Source organism: Leptonotus elevatus, chromosome 1, assembly GCF_054856555.1.
Source record: "Leptonotus elevatus isolate MCC_2025b chromosome 1, RoL_Lele_1.0, whole genome shotgun sequence".
Lineage (NCBI taxonomy): Eukaryota > Metazoa > Chordata > Actinopteri > Syngnathiformes > Syngnathidae > Leptonotus > Leptonotus elevatus.
In genome coordinates, this window is record NC_141239.1 from 29,761,065 (window position 1) to 29,783,424 (window position 22,360).

General features: G+C 41.3%; 1 long non-coding RNA gene across 1 annotated transcript; it reads left to right on the plus strand.

Annotated features, from left to right (window-relative positions):
- The first annotated feature begins 3,053 nt into the window (after window positions 1-3,053).
- LOC147181600 (uncharacterized) lies at window positions 3,054-9,797 on the plus strand. The gene is made up of 3 exons (XR_015097329.1): window positions 3,054-3,115; window positions 6,524-6,678; window positions 9,686-9,797. It is a non-coding gene; the product is annotated as an uncharacterized LOC147181600 (long non-coding RNA).
- The last annotated feature ends 12,563 nt before the right edge of the window (window positions 9,798-22,360 follow it).

Genomic DNA, 22,360 nt, shown 5'->3' on the forward strand with positions numbered 1-22,360 from the left:
GTCAAAAGACAGTCAATGCACTGGGATGCGGAGACAACAGAGGTGCCTTCACAAGATGTCAAATGGCACCAGGAGACATCAGCAGATAAGGGGAGGCTTTGGAAGACACCAGGAAGCATCATGAGGCGTCATGAATCACTAGGAGATACCAGGACCGATCAAGTGACACCAGGAGGCCAAAGATGTCGAAAAAATCAAAGATGACATTTGGATCTCCTCGTGGTGCCTTTTCATTTTCAACTTGTGTTTGCACTTCAGTGATCAGATGCACACGCGTGCACACACACACACACACACATGCGCAAACACACCATTTGGCCGTAGAGGACGTGATCCTCAGTGGAGGGAACCCAGATCCACGCATTGGGCTCTCAATCTGCCAGCCGTCCGAGTGTGGAAATAAATAGCCTCGACGGCGGCAAAGTGCTAAATGACGCGTGGCGTGAAAGTGGGACATGGCGGCGCGCCGAGGGACGCCGGCCGATGACAAGGTCACGGGAGTGCCGGGCGGGAGGGGAAGGAGGCGGGAGAGGCTTGGAGAGGTCTCCTACCGTCTAACTCACTTGTCAACGCCGCATGGACGACCTTCCACGCTTGGCCGGATACCGACAACAGCCTCCATCACACAAAACTGCTGTAAGAGGAGGGCTGGCATTTACAGTGAACTTCCTAAATAGATAAATAAATAAATAAATAAGCGATGGCTCGTAACCAAGGTTATTACGGTTAACAAAAATTACCAAAAATGAAAAAAAAACATTTCGTTACGAAAATAAAATAAAAGCAAGCTGTGTTTAAAAAAAAAAAATATATATATATATATATATATATATATATATATATATATATATAAATAAAACTGACTACATTTCAAGTTCACAAAACCAAATAAAACTATAATTACTGACAAAAAGACCTGTTTTCATCTTTGTGAATTCATTTCAAACATGAACTTTTAAAAGTTTTTACTATGGATCGGCTCTGTCTAACTGTCTGTACATCCCTTAATGCTTTTTAATCTTGCACACAAGAAATAGCCAATATATATATTTTTTTAAAAGATTAATCTAATTCTAATAAAAAGTACACTAAAACAAAACAATTTCCAACACATAAAAAGTGCTAAAAACAAGAATAAAAATGAACTACAGGATGCTCGTAACTCAAAACCCATAGGTCGGGGCAACTCGTAAATCAAGGCATGACACCTCTCATTCCGTGTGGGGCAAATGTGGTAAAATTTAGGCTTTGACTGGCTGTGTGAAAGGGGCTACTTGATGTGTCGGTGTCATGAACCAGGTTTCAACAGGCGACCATCACGCCAATTGAGAAATGTGCGACAATTACAGACGTGTCACTTTGAATTTTCATCAACAAGCGCTGGCGTGATGATCTGAAGTGAACCTTAATGAGTCTTCATTTCAGAGCTAAGCAGCTGCAAGCGCACCCCCCAAACCCCACACTGCGACAGTGCTGGTAAAAAAAAAAAAAAAAAAAAAGTACAGATACTATTAGTTACTGTACTTAAAAGGATTTCCTGGGTTTCTGCACACTACTTGAGCATTTATTTTTCTCATGACTATAGATGTTTATGCCGTGCATTCCAAAACAGATACAGTGGTGCCTTGTTTAATTCCTTCCGTGACAATGTTCTGAGGTTTTTTGGCTTTTACAGGCAAGCCGGCTTAATGGTGCATTAGCACCACCAATTGAAATTGTCCATTTCACTGCAAGGAAACCAATGTCAACTGATGGGGGCCAGATATTAGGAAGCTTGCTGTCAACATCTAGTGGTGGGTGTCTGAAGTGCACTCGGATCTCAAATTTTGCTCACATCTCATATAAAAAACAAATTGTCATATCCCCAAAAACTCATGTCAAAGCACTTTTAAGGCACCACTGTATCTGTACTTTCTACTTCTTAGTTGAAATAGGCTTGTTACTTTTTCCAACTTCAACGAGACAACGTAAAAAAAATACGTAAATTGATATTGGGGTCTTACTGTATAAGGTGGAAAAAACAAGGACATCAACATATGGCGGAACATGAAACAGGAAGTATTAACAACCACAATGAAACAGATTGGAAGAAGCGTAATCTATTTTCTCAGAGAGAATTAGCTACTTAAGCATCTTTTTGTTAATCAGTTCCTAACTTTAGCAAAGCTATGTGAACACATTTTGATGGGATAGAAGGCAAGACAACGCGACTAACTCTCGTAAATAACATTTCTATTTGTTGTTGTAGTTATCAAATGGGTATCGTGTATAATTGATTGCAAAAATTATTTTTTTTACTTTTGTATTTAAGTAGTACATTTCTTTTCAGACTGTATTTTTACTTAAAGGCATAGTGTGTAATAAGTGACTACTAGATGTTGCTATATCACAGAATGCAGCACACTACGGTGGCTCAGAGAGACCACACTCCGTAAGTGACAGTGACTTGGCGGCCGGTGTGAAGCGCATTGAGTGATGCCGAAAGAACGAGCTAGCCGGATTTAGCCGGAGCAGCTAAGTGGGGGTTGGTCGGAGCCATAGGCTGGAGTGGCTAACAAGAGCGGCTAGCGGGAGAAGTAAGTTAAAAAAAAAAAAAGCTAGTAAAAGCTTGCGAGAGCAAAGCAGAAGGTGACAAGCGACAGGAACCTGAATCACGGGACGCAGCGACTGTTGCGTTTCCGCAGTGGTGGATCCCAAAAAACGCAGACAACCAGTAAGGCGTACAAAATGTAATCCACAAAGCACACAATACAAAATGTACAACTGAGGGAGCTTGCAACAGGCAAGAGATAAGGTGACAAAAAGCGCACGTCAAATGCGGAAAAGCTTGCACCAGGGAAACGGTAGCAAGTACAAAGTTCAAACAAGAAGATCAAAATTTACAAGGAGCGAGGCAGGCTATACTTGGGCTGTAACAAAAAGCAAGTGTGTCACACCCGAGCTGCTACTTAAATGCCGTTGCTAGCTGATGACAGATTGATTTCAGGTGTGTGTGTGCCTTGTGCGCCACCCGCTGGTCAAGCTGTAGCTGCAAAACAAAACCATAGTCTGAGAGCAGAGCCTGCCGGCACAAGACATGACAGCGACGACTACCTGCAGGCCCCAGCTAAGGAAGGTAAGCGGCGGTCGAACCGTTGCGTCAGATGCAAGTACCATCAGGGCTAATTAGGTTCGCAAAGTTGTCCTTTGGGCATCCGTAACAGGAAGATGGCGCAAAACGCGGCAACTCGACCCAAATTAACGCTTTCGCAATTGCGCTATCACCAGGAAACCAAGAAAATAGTCTAGCAGACTTCCAGTGTATTATGCGATAACTAGCATAACTGCAGGTTGATGACATGACGGTTTGAACCCCAACGGTATGGACCGCTAAAATATTGTTCAAACAATCATTCACATCAGTTCAGTTCCCCTTTAAGTACAGTTAACGAGTACTTAAGTATTACGCTTGTGCACCTCACCCATGTTAGGTGTCCAACACTGCGACGCGGCATAAAAGCAAAGTGCCTTCCCGGCAGAAGCCTTTATTTTGTAGTCCAGCTTTATGGGCAGTAGGCCTTGACTTAATTAGGAGCGCTATTTCTTGTGAAGACGACAGGCTTTCCCCAGGGTGACATGTTCCTTAGTTGAATAGCAAGTTGTTCAGCCTCTTCTACAAATCTTCACTTTGTTCTCACACTAACTACCTTCTCTAATTTAAAACCATGCAAAGTGTAAATGTCAGGCAATCGCTGCATTGTTGTGATAGCATTATGGCATTAGCATTGTAGCATTAGCATTCATGCTACGTCAGGGAAACAGAAAGGACAAATCTGCAGAGGTGGACGCTTCTCTTCTTACCTCTGCAACGATTAAAAAAAAAACACACACAAATATGGACAAGATATTACTTCTCGAGTACCAGACGAGAAAACAAACAGCACGCTGCATTGTGCATTGTGTCTGGCTCCGCCCCCTCAGTCCCCTGACCTGACCAAGAGTCCTCTGTCTTTCTCACACGCACACACAAACATACAGATGTTGACAAGTAAACGTGCTGCTCTTTTTGTCAAAGAAGCAAACAAAGCATTAAAGGTGCCAGTTAAAACAATTTAACCGAGTGTATTGTGTGCGTGCGTGCGTGCGCGTGCGCGTGCGCGTGTGCACCCTCAAGGCAGCATTCAAAGTAGGCCAGCAGGCTTGCAAGAGTAAAAGTGAATCATCCTCCAGTTTGTCCTTCACCTCATTCCCTCTGCTAGCAAAGGCTCGGTTCATTTCACCTGTTGCGTACACACACACACACCCACGCACGCGAACACGCACGCACGCAAACACGTACACAGAATCTAGAAAGTATTCACAGCACTTCACTTTTAGAATGTTGTGTTTGAAAGAAATGTAAATGTTTGAAAGTGGCGTGAAGAAGGCGCGACCTTGTGAAGGAGGCTCAGCAGATGCGCTCGCACCCGGGGGGAGGTTCAGTCGGGGGTTAAAGATGCCACGAGGATGCCCGCATATGTCATGACGCTTTTTTTCCTTGAATTCTGCACAGGCGCTAATGAGAGGCGAGTACGTTATGGTGGAGAGATGGAGAAGGCTTTTTCCACTGGAATTAATGCAAATTTGGTAAATCCACTATATAAATATATACATTCAATTTATGGTAAGTAAATCATAATTCCATCTAGATTTAAAACGGAATGAAATATAGAAATAATGCAACATTTCATGTAGTATTAATTATGATTCTAGTGTAAAAGTAAATGTACTGTATATCAATATGAAATCAATGTAATATCCTATTTATTCCTACATTTGAATGAGGGAAACCTCTTCTTTGTCATGCAAAAGCCAAAGAAAAAGCAGACCGAGTTAATCCTTGTTGAATTGATCTCACGCGTGACAACAACCCTTTGAACTCCCAAGATTTTGGTGGCATGTTCAAATGGCAAACTGCGGTCGAGAGGAAATGTTCCGGTGCGCACGCGTGGACAACAAAGCCGCCAAATGAGCGCTTGCGCTGCGTGTTGTGTGGGCACTGCAGTGCGAGAACATTAAAAGGAGGCAATCAGCAAGTGGAGGAGAAGCCAATGCACCTGATTGGCTATTGATCGCACCGTCGTCGAACTCGCTCAGCCGCCGCGAGCGAGCGCCGTAATAAATGATAAGCCAGCAGTCGAACGTGATGAGCTGAGTTGAAGCTCCTCATAAAACGCGGCCGGCATGTCGGTTGCTCGCTTAGTTTGTTTTAGGATGAAACGGGAAACAAGTGCATTTCAGATGTTCATTGGTTTTATTGATGGGAAACGTGCAACTGCACTTGACCTACTCGTTTAAAACACTAATCGTGTTCTCGCCACTCTTTTTCAAAGTGTGGATGTTTATTTTGGGCAAATGGAGGCCAACGGTTTGCTGCCATCAATGTATATCATGCCCCATTTGCATAAATTGATCAATAACGGTAAAGACATAACCCACTGAATCTCCTTTTGAAAAGCAATTCATTTTACTGACATAAGTCAGTGGCCGTTTTTGATCATTCTAAAACACATCATTGTTTCTAAGGAAAACAAAAATACTCTTAAGTAAGTTTCAGACTTTTAGTGGCAAAACGTCCCAAATGAAGTTAAATTTTCTTCAAAATTCCTCTTTTGCTTCTTTTACAAATGGTCCATCTTTTCACTCAAGCTGCCTTTACCGTTAATGCCACTGAGGGAGCCTCATTATGTTGTTGCAGTACACCAGAGGGATCTGTGAGTTAAAATGCCATGATGAGGCAGCCGTTTTGCATTCACACCATAACGCAAAGCAAAATAAATGGTATTATATCTGAAATATGTATCAACTATGACATGATTTTACCGTTATCACGATTGTATAAAGACAAGAGTGTAAATGGCTTTAACGAGTAGTTACAATCATTTGTGCACTCGTGTCTGTGGAATTTCAAGGGCAACACTTGAAAAATTGTGCACATTGCAGGATTTTGACGTCATTATGCAAGAGAATTTCCACAACATCCAAGAAGTATTTGAGTGCATCTAGGAATATTTAGGCTACCTTTAGGGAGTATTTCATTACATTTAACAGTATTTTAGTGAACGGTGAAGAAGTATTGGAGCTGTTCACATTGTGAATGAACCCTCGGTCCTCTAATGCAACTGTATTGGAATGTTGGTCATTACGGTGGCACTTAATTGAGCCATGTATTTTTGGAGGTGGTGCTTGATGTAAAAAGTTTGAGAGGCACTGCTGCACTTCATCATTAGGCATTCCTTCTTTGCTGCTGTTTTGATAATATTTTTGAATCGGCTTCCCATCAGCCATCCCAGATATTAGCAAAGAGCAGCCGTGTTTTCGATCCGCCAACATTTGGTGGCAAAGTGACCCAATTCTGCCGCGTGTGATGGTTACAAGCCATTCAAGTTTTATGCGACGGGTCTCTAATTTAAGCTCGACACTTGTCACCAGTATGAAAAACCTTTTGAACAGCTTTGCTGGCCGCCTAGCAACCGGGACCGAGGCTGTGTTCGTCTTTCGGCAGGCGTGGGCATCGCTTTGAAGCAGAACGACTGGACAGGGGGCTCCCAGGTTACCCGCCAATGTCCTTGAAGGCGTCGTCAGGAGCTTACGCGGCATCCCGTCCGGCCTCGGGCCGATCCGCCTGAGCACAGAAGACGAAAGCGAAGGCAAGCGAGCGTGAGTTTGGCACGGTGACACGTTTTACATTTGCACAATGACTGTGAAAGCGACACGCCATGTGATGTGCCCATTTAGCTCCTGTCACACTTTCTCAGCCAGGCAACCTGAGAACGAATAAATCACAGTGTGAAAGTCTGCAATTACAGTAGTCCATCTACCCGGACCCAGGCTTGGAACACTAACCACAACTACAAACCATACTTTGAAATCCTTGCCTTGGACCCTAATCCAATTTGGAAATCCTGATTTCTTATTTTGAAACCATACCCTTGAGTTGAAACCCTAATCTTTTTTTGAAATGCTTAACATTGCTTGAGCCCCTAATTAAAAACCCTAACCCTGGCATTAAACTCTATATTTTGAAACCGTAACCCTAGCTAGAAATCTCACTTTTAAGTCCTAGCCCTTCATCTAAACTGTTATTTGAAACCCTAACCCAATGTTTCAACATTAATTTGAATCCCTATTGTTTTCTTGAAACCCTAACTTGAAACATTAAACCCTGTCTTCAAACTCTATTTTGAGAAACCTAACATCCTGTTCAATCCCAAACTCTGAAATTAGACCCTACTTTGAAGCCCTAAATTAAAACGATAATCCTATCTTGAAACACTACTTTCAAATACTTAAGTGGTTTTGAAACCCTAATGTAAGAACCCCAACCTTTGCTGAAGACCAAAAGACAAAGTCGACTTTGTAATGAAATCTTATTTTGTCTTGAAGCCCTAAATTGAAAACCTAACCGTAGATTATAACCCTAATCCCACGTTGAAATCCTAAACCTGACATGAAACGCTCATTTGAAACCCTAAAATTAACTTCAAACCTCATTTTGAAATAATTATCCAGACTTTAAACCCTAAATAGCTCTGGTTTGAAACCATGCATTTACCTTGAAATGCTACTTTGAAACCATAACTCTGTCTTGTAATCACAACAGAAAACTCAGACTTGAAACCCTCATTTGAAGCCCTAATTTATTCTTATAACCCTACTGAGAAAGCCTGAAACTGGCTTAACACCCTACCTTAGGCTTGAAACCCTCATTTTGAACACACGGAAACACACAGCAGCGAGTATAGCAGAGCTGATAAATGATTCATTTAGCTGTGAGTTGAGCAGAGTTTGTGTGATTTATGTGGGAACACCGGATTACCGCACTTTCCCGCTTCCCCGCCGCATGGATGGTGAGCGCAAGATCCATTATGAAGACGTCAGCCAGCAAGGTAGCGCCAAACATGATTTTCCCTTGAATAACGCACTTCCTCCGGGATCGGCTAACAAGCAGCAGTAGCAGCACATGGGAATGCGGCGCATCAATGAAGTGTGGAGAGTCGCATCATTTCAGCCCGTTTGGCCTAAAATTACCCTGGCAAATCTCACTTAGGGCCAATTGGTGTCATTTAGACCGAGCGGCAAGGTCACAGCGACTGCGTCGGCGTGCTTGCGGGACCGGAACGAGCGTTGGGCGTGTACTTTGCAACATTGTCGCCATGGAAACTGCACCATGTCACAGGGCAACATGCAAGTTATGGTGCACAATTTGGTCTTGATGGAGAAAACATGAAGGAAACATGAACCAGTCGGAGTGACGGCCTTGGTCCAAGTTTTCAGCATTCCCACTTCAAGTGACTCGGACTGCACCAAAGTTCACACCCATGCAGACTGAGACTTTAAGTAAGTGTCTTCACTCTGGTATCTTCAATTGGGACTATTTAGATGACAATTGTCGAAGAAAAAATTAACTGGAAAGCAGCTCCTACGGGTCACTCCGGTGTTGCTTTGCGGGTTGAAAGGTGGACTGCACGCCACAAAGGGGCCTGCGAGAGGTTTGACGAGGTCAAACTAAAGCAAATCAGATGAATATTCATGAAAGACTGCACAAATGAGAGATTTAATGTGCCAATTTAACGAGGAGGTCGGCGCAGAGGAGGGCTTTGGTCTAGATTCCGTCTCCCCGGAGATGAGGCATTCATCCCTGACTCCCGCCAGGAGGAAGCGGCGGCGGCGGCAGCCATTTGACCAGCGTGAAGCGCGGACGTGGCCTGGCACGCGGCAGCAAAGAATAATGAGATGAGAAAGAATGCAACTATGCAGCAATGCGGCCATTACTCGTCCGCATGGCCTATTACGCCGAGAAAACAAGCAATCCCCCCAACACGGCAAATTAGGACACAGGAGAAAGAGGCCGTTATTGGAGATAGGAAATGATACGCAGAGTCAGTAATGGACTTCTTCTCGGAAGCCCTTCCTCGCCTTCTCTTCCTCACTCTTGTGTGGTGCGAGGCTAATAAAAGCTGTCGGATTTGAAAAGAGGTGAAAAATTATGCTGCAATCTTTTCTCTGGCTCGCCTGCTTGCAAAACAATTCAACCGAGAAGGGAGCAGCTGTGCAGAAGGAGACCGAGTCACTTATTTTTAAAACGCAGTTTTACAAGTTAGAATAATATGACAAAATTTGGGATTTAACCGTTTGTTCTCAATTCTCAATTTAACGTGTACAGTACAGTGAACTCCGCTACATCACGGTTCAACTTTTGCTTCCCTGTTATAAAGCAGATGTTTTAGTGATGGGTTTTAATGGGTTTTTACCGTTTACAGGCTAGGGCTGTGCAATTAATCGAAATTCAATTACTATTTCAATTATTACACTCCACAATTACAAAATCAGCATAATCGTAAAATAATAATAATAAAAATAATAATTTTGAGTTGTTCATATTTAGACATTTGCACCTTTTTTTAAATAAATAATATAAAATAACTAATTTAATCAATTTTGTGTGGTCTTAAAGTAACTTGAACAATTATAGTGTTACAAATATTTTTTTGTCTTAATATTTTTTACATTTCTTTTTTTACCGATTCAACATCATTTTCTCTCTTTCTCTCTTTTGTGTGTGTGTGCGTGCGTGCGTGTGTGCATATGTGCGTGCATGTGAGTTTGTGCTCATTAATTCACCTGAAACCTATTAAAAATTCCATACCCTTCACCTAAACCGAAGACTTCAGAATCCCGCTAGAGTCGTGAAGTTGTCAGGAGACCCGAGGAAGGATCAAAGCAAAGAGAGAAAAGTGAAATCCAGCGCCCACCAGACACCACCTACTACACACAGGTTTACAAACCAGAACCCTTCACCAACCCCAGAAGCATCTAAATTCCAACAAACTAGAGAGACCTCAAGAGACCAAAGGAAAGACTAAAGAAAGGAAGGAAGGATAGATGAAGCAGAGTGAGATCCACAGACATCAGACTCTACCGATTCAGCGACCAGAGGAAGAAGCAGGTTGTGTTTGAATTTCGGTCGAGGCTGTTGTGGTGGATTTGGCATTGGTGAAAAACCTCCACCAAAGCATCCACAAAAGGGAAGTCATCGACTCCGGCCAGGACAGGGCAAGCACAACCCCCCAGGCCCCCCCAGGCCCCCCCAGGCCTTGGCCGCGCCAGGGCACAACCCCCGGGCCCCGCGGGGGCCACCGGCCGGAGAGCAAACCCAGGAGCCCGGAGCGCCCCCCGCCCCAACACGGCCCGAGTCCCCAGCCCAACGCAGCAGAACGGTGCACGGCAGGTCTGTAGGGTTGTGCCCATAGAATGATATATTGTAGCTGGTTAGCTATATAGTAGTGCATAAAATTTAGTGCCTCTAGACCTTTGGATTTTCTTTTCTGAAGAGTAGATAGATTAATCTTTGCTTTTTAAAAAATGTTTTTTATTCCAGTATAATTTTGTAACGGACGACGACTCCAGCGACTGAAACCAGTTAGACGTAGGTTTGAATGGAATCATTGAGAAAAAATAATTTATTTTGGGTAAAACTTTCATTTTAATGGTGGCTATTCGTTTTATTAGAGTAATAGGAGGATTATTCCAGCGCTCCAGGTCACTGTGAATGCTATCCAGAAGTGGAGTGAAGTTTAAATGAATTAAATCAGTTAATTTAGGTGATATTTTTATGCTTAAGTATTTTAAATTACCTATAGGAAAAGAGTAGTGTGGGTCCTGGCTTGCAGGGTTCCATGAATTTTCTGTAATAGGTGGTAGTGTTGATTTTGTCCAGTTAATAGAATAATCTGATAAATGTGAGAATGAAGTTATTAAGTTAGATACTTCCCCTAACGAGAAAGCAGGTTCTTCTAAATAAAATAAAATATCATCGGCATATAGATTAAATTTAGGTTCTGTTACCAGAGAGTGAATTCCTTGGATCCTTCTTTCCTGGCGTATGGCTAATGCAAGCGGCTCAATAAATATCGCAAATAATAAAGGGGACAGTGGGCATCCCTGTCTTGTGCCTCTCTGTAGAGTAAAACTCTGAGATATAATCCCATTAGTAGTAACTGTAGCTTTAGAAGAATCATATAATACTGACACCCAATGCATAAATGACTTCCCAAAGCCAAATGTATTTAAAACAGCAAAGAGGAAGGACCAGGTAACTTTGTCGAAGGCTTTTTGTTTGCCTCCAACAATATAATAACTGCCTTTTTATCATGTCACTGTGACATACTAATAAGGTTAAAGAGTCTCTTAATATTGTAAGTAGAATGACGACCTTTAAGAAAGCCTGTTTGGTCGCTATGAATGATTGTCGAGATTATTGTTTCTAGTCTAGGTGTGAAGGCCTTAGCGATTAATTTTAATGTCAGTATTAATTAGTAATATCGGACGGTAACTTGACGGAAGGGTGGGGTCTTTTTCTGGCTTTAATAAAAGTTTAATTGCTGCTGTATAAATGTGTGGACGTATGCAACCATTAGTTTTCATTTATGTTACTACTCTTAAAAAAATAATGGAGCAAGCATTAACCAAAGTGCTTAAAAAATATGGCTGGATAACTATCCGGGCCAGGTGCTCTGCCATTAGGCATACTATCTAGAGCACTATACAGCTCGTTTTATAGTCAGTGGCGCATCTAAGATATCTTTATATTCAGTAGATAACTGAGGCATATTTAAGCTACTGAGAAATGCCTCAATATGCTCAGGGTTAGGCTTGTTAGTTTCTTAGTATATGTTGCGATAAGAGATTTTTTTAAGAGATTGCGTTGAAGTTGGTTTGCAAGAAATTTACCTGATTTGTTTTTACATTCAAAGTTGTTGTATCTCAATTGTTGGATTGTAAACTCTGTCTTTTTGGATAACATATTGTCTAACTGTATTTTTGTATTTTGTAAGTCAGTCCATATTTGGTTATTTGGGTTTATTGCGTACTCATCTGTCAGTTGTTTAATTTTATCTTCCAAGACTTTTTCAAATTTTTGGTCCTGTTTCTTTTTATGAGATGAATATGATATAATTTTACCTCGAATTACCGCTTTCCCAGCTTCCCAGAGAAGAGATGGAAATAAGTTTGGAGAGTCATTTACTTTCAGAAAGTCTGCCCACTCTTTTCTTATAATTTTGTCAAACTCTGCATCATTTAGCAGTGAAATGTTAAAACGCCATGTCGGGGGTGGTTTAAATGTATAATCAATTTTTAGGGTGAGGAAGACTGGTGCATGGTCGCTAATAATAATAAGATGTATTTTTATACACACACATTCCAGGAAACCAGAGCTAATTTATGCATATTTTTTATGCAATATTTTTTACATTTCAACGTTTTCTTGTTTAGTACCAAAATAATAAATGATCACCCTAATCATGATTTCAATTATTACCAAAATAATGCCCCTTCCATGTAGTACCGTGTAGTGCGACAACATGCCAGGCAGCACTGACCTCCAATGGAAGGTAAGCAGAGTTATAAAAGAAGAAGAGCAAAAAGAAAAAACAAACCACTTCCAGTGATATTCTACAGTGAGAAAACATGCCTATCAATATTGCCGTATCCCTCGTTTGTATGTGTTGCTGCTCCGTGCGTGTTAAAGTAGTAGTTATTTCAACGACGTCACATTGATGCTAATTTCAACCCGTGTATGGCGTTTCACATTATATGTTGGCATTAAGGTAGCGGATTTTCATTTGACGAAATTACAGTAAACCCCTACAAGGTGTCAGCAAAGCGCTATTTTTTGTCAAAATGAAACTCCTCGACTCACTTCAACATTGCTCCTTGACCACAAGATGCTGGAAAAGCACTGCTGTTGTCTAAGCGAAGCGTTTCAATTAATATCATAATATTGATGCTATTAGCCTGTATATGGCATTTCCAATTATATGCTAGCATTAAGATGGTAGACTTCTCTGAGATTAAATGAAATTGTTTGTTTGAAGATTCTCTTGATTACATTTCCAATGGTATTTTTTTTCCTTTAGTCTTACAGGAAACTGACTGGAAGTGAAGCAAGCGCACTATGCTTCATATGTGAAGAACTGTTTGAGCGAGACTCTTCTTCCCTTTGTTTCCTTAAAGTCGCTAAGGAATATTTTAAAAGTTCATTTTATTAAGTATATTTTAAGAGGTTTAAATGCTTTTTTTTGGTATGTTTTTTATATAGCCCCAATTTTGCAAATTTGAATCGCAAAGAGCAGATGTTCACATCAGAAAGCTGTGATACAACAATAAGTAAAAAATCCACATCTCATTGCAGACAAATGTCCTTCCTATCTGATCTCGCCAAAATGTGTTCATCCAAATTCTGTTCTTATGAACTTGCCTCATGGAAATCTGCAGTCATCTGGAACTAAGAGAAGCTGACAACAAGTCAACCCACCAACACATGTGTGCGTCTGAAAACTCTTGATATCTGAATCAAAAGTTTTTCACAGCTGAAAGTCTCCATTTCTTTGTGTTTCCTTTCATGTTCATAGTCGTGATTATCCGCAGTTTCCTCGGGTGTCAAAGGTCCTCCAAGAGCCCGTTATTACAGCGGACCGGCAAGAGCAAGATGTTATTGCGAGGAGACGAGCTGTGCAGTAGCCGGGCTCCGGCGAAGATGAAGTGTAATCACACAAGTAATGTTTCTGCTGGAGGGTCAGCATGAAGGAGCCACCAATGTAATAATTGGCGCTCACCTGGACCTGCGAGGAGCCCCGAGCCACCCGGAATCCAATTAGCGGCACAACAATGAGCAAACTTGTAAATGATGGCCTGCCCCTGAATAAACATCAGCGAGTGTCCGAGGCAGCACTAAAAGTTTTTTGTAGCGTGTAATAAATTTAAAACAAGGACGCAGCCGGCGATTTATGGAGTGGGGGTGGGGGATTTCCGAGATTATATCACCACGCCGTAATAAGTCGCCGCCAATTCATCACGACAACCAGAAGCCTGAGCTCAGCAAAAGTCTGCTTGCTTCTTCTTTTCTTTTCTTTCTCGTCGGCGTTATCTTCTGGTCTCATCGGCCTGTGATGAAGGAACTTCCCAACAGAAGCAAGTGGAGATGCTTCATTCATGCAATTGTAGCACAGAGTTTCTTTCAGGAAGCAAAAGCAGCAGCTCCGCCATTTGGAATTACTGCAAAAATGCAAGACTTGGCAAGAACACGAAGATGTTTGCTGAAAAAGGCAAAGAAACAAAGATTCATTCCGTCTTATCATGACACGTTTCTAATGAGCCTCTCCGCACTGGAAAAAAGATTATTTGGACATACTAAATTGTTACACCTCCATCCGTTTGTCGAAAAATATATTTTTTTATTTCAAACCCTTTTTTTTTTTTCATGTGATCCCCATCAGAAGTATTCAATTTGCCTCAGTCAAAAATCCTGCGCTCACTCCACTGGCTTCCCGTCTCCACCAGGATTGAATACAAGGTTTCCCTCCTCACACACCAATGCCTCTATGGTCATGCCCCCCCTCTACCTCAAAGAACTCCTCAGTCCACAAAACACAACACGTTCCCACCGCTCTACCCACTTAAACCTCCTCCACACACCCAGGACTAAATTGAGGACCATGGGAGATACGGCCTTCTGTGCTGCTGCCCCACACTGCTGTGGAACGCCCTCCCTGACACACTAACGGTACCCCAATCTATTGACTGTTTTAAAAGAACTCTTTAGACATTTCTTTTTAGCAGAACCTATGGTCCCTCCTCTTAAATGTTTTTTTTAATAACTAAGAAATGCATGCCGTTTTCTTCTGTACTTGTTGCCCTTTGAGATCTTGAGATGTAAAGGCTTGGGGAGTAACAGAATACATGTACCGCCGTTACGTAATTAGATTGCAATTTTTTTTAAACTGTATTCCATTAGTTACAGGAAAAAACATGTAATTAGATTACAGGTACATTTATTAAAAATAGGGATTACTTCGAGGGATTCCAATTTGTACGATGAGAGAGAGAGAGAGAGAGAGAGAGAGAGAGAGAGAGAGAGAATGTGGTCCTTGTGGGACCGTTGCTACATGTCGGGGGAGGTGGGAACAAAGCCCGCTAGCCTACAACCATAATGTGAGTAACACCTTCCAAACAAATCTTCCTCCCACCAATTCACTATTTAAACATCATACACAACATATACACGGCTAAACTTGTGACTGGGATAAAAGTTAATTTTGCAATTGATGTCACACATCGTCATCCTCATTGGATGACTATCTATCTATCTATCCATCAATCTATCTAACTGAGAGGTGTGGTTGCTTTCTGTTTCGAAAACAACATATGGCTTTCAATCAATCAATCAATCAATAGCCTACATGCTTTTTAATTACACTTGGATTTTTGCTATTTGTAGGCTGCCCAGGTCCCTATCACGCGCAAATAGCAGGGGCACATTGTATAGAATATATATTGTGGTGATATTTATTTTTATTTTGTCTTCATGAGCATACTCAATATTGGAGTAATCCAAATGTAATCCAGTTACATTACTTTAATATTATGGTACTTGGATTACGTTACTAACTACATTTTTTAGCAGGCAACTTGTAACTGTATTGGATTACATTTTAAAAGTAACCCTCCCAACCCTGATTATAAATAAAATGCATTATTATTATTATTATTATTTTTATAAAATATACATTACTTTTTTCCCTTCTAAGTTACTTCTTCCTTATTCCTTTCTTGCCCTATGAGTTACCTTCCTTCTCTTCCTCGCGACTTTATTTCTTGCTTCCTGAGCAGGGATTAGAACCCAGAACCTGCAACGTGAGGCAGACGTTCTAACCAATCACCCATCGTGCTGTGCCTACTTCCTATTCTTTCTTGCCTTACTGAGATGTCCTTTGTCCTTGCTTCCTTTTTGTTAACTTACTTTCTGCTTCCTTCCAAAATGCATTCTGTATAGTAGTTGTCTACTTAAAAGAAGGACATTTCAATTTTTTTTTATTTTTTTTTTTACCACTTTCTTTGTGCTGTATTAGTGGACGGTTGAATGGAATCCACTATTAACCTGGCTTGAATAACGAGCTTCCCAGCTTGATTTAAGAGCAATTGCTCGATCGTTTTTGGCATTGTTTTGCAAAATTTGAGTCATGAGCAAGCTTTAGATATGACACTCGAGTCTGGTGGTAAAAAAAATGGAACAACGAAGTTACTGTAATGTCCTCACATGGGAGCAAGGAGAGCCAGCGTCATTGCTGCTCTTCTAGCTGTTTATTAAACAGGAAAAACCAATCAAACACACAAATACAAAATGCCAGCACTCACAAGAAACTCATGTAGGCCACAACTCACGCCCAGCGACTCACACTTAAACGAACCGGCCAAGTGGCTGAGCCACTCAAAAGGCACACATCCAACATTATAGTTGTTGTGTCCTGGTGGACACTTTATAAAACCATTCATCTACAAATTTCTTTTTTTAAAACCTGGCAAAAAATGTTACTGTTTTTTGTGTGGGGGAGCTGGAATACATTTTAATGTGGAAAATTGGTTTGATAGAGTGACAGAACTGTACACGCTGAAGCTGTCTATATCCACATTTTTTTTATAATGAAATATTTAGCTATGAAGCACACGTAATTGGACAGAGACAATAGGAACTACCGAGTGTGCGTAGCAGCAGCATAACAATTTAAAGGCATTGAAACGCAGCCTTGAAATGAAAACAATAGGGTAAAACGAGGTCTTTGTGCACTTTTGTTGCCGTGCTGGCGCAGCCGGCCGCCGTCACGATTCGATGAGGGATTCGTCCTCTACTGTCGGCCCACCGCGGAGGCCGAGGTGTTAATTATCTCAGGACTTCTTAAATCAAGCTGTCACGCGTGTTTGCCGTTCAGGACGATAAGGCCGATCAGTCTTTGTCTGCCGGCCGGCTTCTCTCGGGGAGCGGATGATGTTTATCTGCACTGGCTCCGATTATTCTTTTCCAAAATGTGCATCCTCGGGCTACATTGCTCGAGTGCTCACGTCCATCCGCCTCGACCTCGCCTTGGGATTTGAAACATTGGCGCCAAATCCAAGTGCTTTAGTGACAGTTGGCGTGACGCACATTTGCCTTGTGTATGAAACGTGCCTACAAGACACTTTCGCGTCCACTTTAGAACAAAAAAAGGACACGCAGGAAGTCGCAAGCGGTCGGCCTGAAGGAGGCGCTGGTGGCAGTTTTTTTGTGCTGCTCTAACGAGGCGGATGATTAGCGTGATGACCTTGAACGGCGTCCGTGAACAAAGGTCGTGCGCCGGTGATCAGCAAACCTACTGATGAGAACATCTGCTCTTGGTTCATTTCATGTCACATCGCTGGCAATGGCTTGAAGCGCCCTCACGTCGGCTGAAGTTGCACAGCTGTTGCTTCGCCCACGCGACACGCGCGTTTGTCGTATTTAAAGGGGAGCCCGGGTATATCGCGGTTCGTCGTTCACGCGCTCACTATATGGGTTGTTACGGTATACAGTTTTGCTCAGATGCGATTTCTTTCACAATTGAAATGAATGACAATCCGTTCCACCTCCCTCCGAAAATACAACAAAATGTTTGTAATGCGTTTCAATAAAAACAGTACTTCATAAGCATGTCGCTATCAAATACTTTTAGAATTGATCATTCTATCATTATTCTATCGATTAATCAAATAATCTGAGGCAATTTTATTTTGCATTCAAGTATATTAGAAAACAATTCCTCCCCCACCCCCATTGCTTTTTATGAACTAGTTATTGTTGTTGAGTTGGCATTGTTTTGTGATTAAAAAACAACTCCACACAAATTTTGCAGTATCACACGATGAATTGATGTTGTGCTCACCAAAGTGTTTGAAACGGATTCAGTTACTGGTTCAGTCATTGCTTTCCAAAGTAAAAGCAAATGTTTGCAAATGTCTTATTTTGATTCAACACAAAACAATTGAGTCTGCTTTCATGAAGGACTACAGAAATCAGAATAATTACTGACTGACAAGTTTTAAGTTAAACAATGGCTCTAAAACAATTACTTGTATATTCAATTACAGTAGTTGTTGAGTATTTTGATAATCATTTAGTTGTTGATTAATCAATTACTTTTGACAACTCTACTTCATAGCAATGTACTTCATAAAAACAAACATTAACAGCATAATTTAATCAATAAATAAACTTAAAATAATTAATTTGTCATGATGAAGTCATAGTGCGGCCCCTTGAGGTGTGTGCGCTTTGGCCACCAGGAAACAGAACAGAATACAACATAATATACAGATATTAATATACATAAAGCCTACAATTGACACAGTAAAAATGAAGTAAGACATATATTAACAATAGGAACAAAAACAAAAAGTAAAACAACATGGATCATTTGACATTATACGTGTGAATTGATCACTTTGTTGACTTCTCGATGGCATTTATTTGGTATAAATGAGATTTTTACAGACAATAATACAGATATAGGACTGGCAATGGAGAAGCCAGTCACAACTGCTTGGTAAGCGGCAGTATTATTAGATTGTTGAGGGTTGTTATATTGTCTGTCTACATGTGTTGCGGCATTGCTTGTGTTCAAATATCAATTGCTTTAATGGCATAACTGCTACGATATCAACGGGGCGTGATGTCCATGTGGCACAAAAATGTGCTCGCTTGTCCACATTCAAGACCCAGCCCACTGGCCAGTAATCAAATGGTAGCCTGGCTCGCCATTGGCTCAGCAGCGTGTGGGGCGGGATCGCTGCACGAGACAGATCGGCCTTTAAAGCAAAACAGGTGTACCCTGGCAAGAAATAGGCCGTGAAAATGTCTCTAATTGTTGCTCCTTGGTGTATTTTCACAACGGAATGCCACTGGCAAATTATTAAGACGTCTGGGAACTCTTTTAAATTGTGAAAAAAAAGGTATTCTATCTCCTTTGAGTCTCCCTGTTGAGCAGGTTCACTTCAGAGCCTCACACACATACACACATAAACATGTGAGCCTCCGTGGCGTGTATGAAATGTGAGCACAGAAGAAGAAATGTTTATCCGTCTCCCACGTGGCTTATTTGTGCTCGAGCCAACAAAGCAACGGTGGCACATTTGTCAAGCTAATAACGCGCAATAAGAACAAATTGTGCAGCTTTAATGGCAAACAAACAAAAAAATCTGCAACAGTTGCCTCCAATTTCATGCCCTTAAAGATGGCATATTTCACCACATGGCTATTATTTGGATGAATTATTTTGCACTCATCGTTTGTGAACGTCAACACGAGGACTTCTAGGCTACGTTCACACAGGTTGCAATTTAAAAGCTGGAATGAGCATCTAGCATGCAGCACGTACAAACACAACCATCTTTTCAGATCAGCCGTTCTCAAAATGGGAGCAGCAGGCTCCCTCTAGTGGTACATGAAAGAATCACAGTCCAAGGATAGCTCAATTGTATTTAACTTTAAAGTCGAGCGCATTTGCATTTAATCTTTGAGCACTATTTATTTTTAAACATTTATCAACAACATACAATGTTTGTTTGACTTTTAGGTGCATTACATTTCAATTCGGATCCTTTTGATTGATTTTCAGATTACAAGGAGCGACGTGAGATGAGATTGAAATGATATCAAAATAGTCTGCAGTACTACTTTTTGCGTTTACTTTGATGTACTGTATGTTTAAACCTTGCCTTACATGTTTAATTAATTGTTCCGTGACTAAGTTCATAACTCAATCTACTTTGTATATGTAATACATTTTTCCCATTGTAATGAAGTGAAATGCCATGAACCCGCTACAGCCGTCCCAAAAATAGCACCATTTATTTTGGTATTTTTTTCATTATAAAAAATATCAACATATAAAAACATCATAAACACAAAGTCCAAATCTGATTTTGCAGACATTAGCTTCCATATACGGGCTGACTTTAGTGTCACTGAATCGCCATGACTACTGAAGTCACTTTTTTCCTTCAAGTAATTTGAGATGTTTTGTGGCTCTTGGTATGTTTTCATCTCAACGACGTTCAAGGTGGTCCGCATATGGATTGACGCGACCAAGGATGAAGATGCGAGCCGACGGCTGACTGACAGTAAACTCGTGGTCCTCGCCAGATCGGGCCGCTCACAATTACCCGGCTCTCCGTGTGACCGTGACCTCCAGTCGGCTCGGATTAGCTCCCGCTTTGAATCTCGCCGCTGCAGAAGCGAGGTGCGGAACGCGGCAGGAGGCGAGGGCGCCGCATAATTGACTTTGGATTCAGGTGTGGGGGGCATGTCCAAGCGGTGGCGCTTGCGAACTGCTTTCATTCCATGCTGAATAAACAAAGACAAACGCAGGCGCTCACGTCTTTTGTGATGTCATCTCTTAATGCTTGCCCATAATCGACTGACTCAGAAAAGCAAAATAGCATTCCCCAGCAGATCATAGATTTTTAAACAATCATTTTATGGGTTCTTACAGTATACAGGCAAGTCCAAAGTGATAGTGGTGCGCTTTACCACGTTGTGCCACAACATGCCGGGCAGCACTGAGCTCTATTAGAAGATGTGCAACATAATTAACTAGGGATGCACGATAATATCGGTGGCCGATAATTATCGGCAGTCATCGACCAATTTGACATCATACAGATAAACCAGATAATAAAGAAATCCTCCGATAATAATAGACATGCCACGTTGGCCCATCTGTTGTGGTTGTGGCTCAAGTTGTGCCCAACTCCTAATGGGAATATCACATGCAAGCTTGGCATCGTCCTCTTCCACGACTACTCGCTGAAAAACATATTTGACAAATATATTTTGTCAGTGGCAGTGAATTGAGTCAAGTCTCCAATTTGTAACTCTTTGGTTCACTTTTACAGTAAAATACAGCTTAGAGTGACAATAACAGCTTTGCCTTTTCTAGAACTGTAGAGCAATAATCTTTTCACTTCCTCAAATGTTATTTGTCTTCTTCCACCATTTCTTGACAGCAAGAGAGTGAGAACAGGCCCAAAGGAACACTCGGAAAAAGTGTCTTAAGTTTAAGTGTGTTTTAAATTAATAATGTTTAAAAGCCCTCAAAAAGAAGATTCATTCATCAGTGGACACAACATTCAAAAGAGCAATTCCGCCTGGTCACCGGGTCCTAATTATGTAATACATTTTCCCAGAAGTCCATACATAAGATTAGTATAATAAGACAAGTTCACTTGCAACGTTGACAAACACAACATGTGTCGTAACACATCCATCAGGTTTAGCATTGAGCAGCCAAGTCACGCCTGCTTGTCTACACGTACCATAAACACACACACATGCGCACAACACCTACTTACACACACACTCACACATACTTAGCTCTGCCTAGTGCCTAATGCCGGGATGCTGAGGCCTATCGAAAGCCTCTTATTATCATTCAGGCGACCTTTGTCGAGCGCTTGAAAAGTCTCGGAGCACGAGTATCTGACGGCGTCACGCCTCGGAAAACAGCTCATCTCGGAAACGTCGCATTTACATCAGCAGCGTTTTTGTGGAGAGGCTGTGTGTGATGGCCCGAAAAAATGCAGAGTACATGATGGAGTAACAAACAAGATGCCGAAGCCAATAAATTGAATATATTAAAGGAGATATTTCTTTTATGATAGAGATTTTGGTTTGCAGGGCCTCCATGAGGCCAGAATCAAAATCTGATTTCAGGGCCCTCTAGATCTACCAATAATATTGATTATTAATCATTCATTGTTGAATTTTCCATTAAGGAATTAAAGTGAGTATAATACACAAACAAAAAAAGAAATAACGCTGCAAGAGCTGAAAGGGGTTGATTTATAAAACATTCCAAGCAATAAAGAACTAAGTAGAACACTGAAGTTGCCTAAGCCTAACAAACTGCAAGCGACCCCCCTAAAAAATCCCATAGCTATAAAAAAATAACATAAGAATGCACCACCCATAACCACTTCTTTCAGTCAGAGTGCAAGTACTTACATTTGATTACTTGTCGATAATAAGTGATGACACGTGGTAACCCTGGGTCTTGCAATTGTGATGACAATGTGTTTTATTTTAACCAAACATTGTTCAAAACACCGACTTCTGTTTAATACGGCATACATTTCGCTGAAAAAGAACACCTTTTAGAGCAACAACTTGTTGCAACTGACATTTTTACATTAGATTTGACAAACTGTTTGACAAACAGGCTGTGACGCGCTATCAGTGTTCTCATATCCAAGTATTTTTACGCAGTTGCGGCGTTCATAACCATTCACTGATTCTGTTCCCAAATATGTCCATGGCACTTAACTGACTATCTTTCAAAGCATTACTGGCTTACAATAACCATTTGACTCTGTATTTAACCATATAAAACACGATATACATTGACGTTACTTACTACTATTTGCAGTTGCAGGAATGTTCCTTCTCTTCAGCATCAGTAGCTGCAGGACGGGAGCTAAAATGGTGCTTGGACGC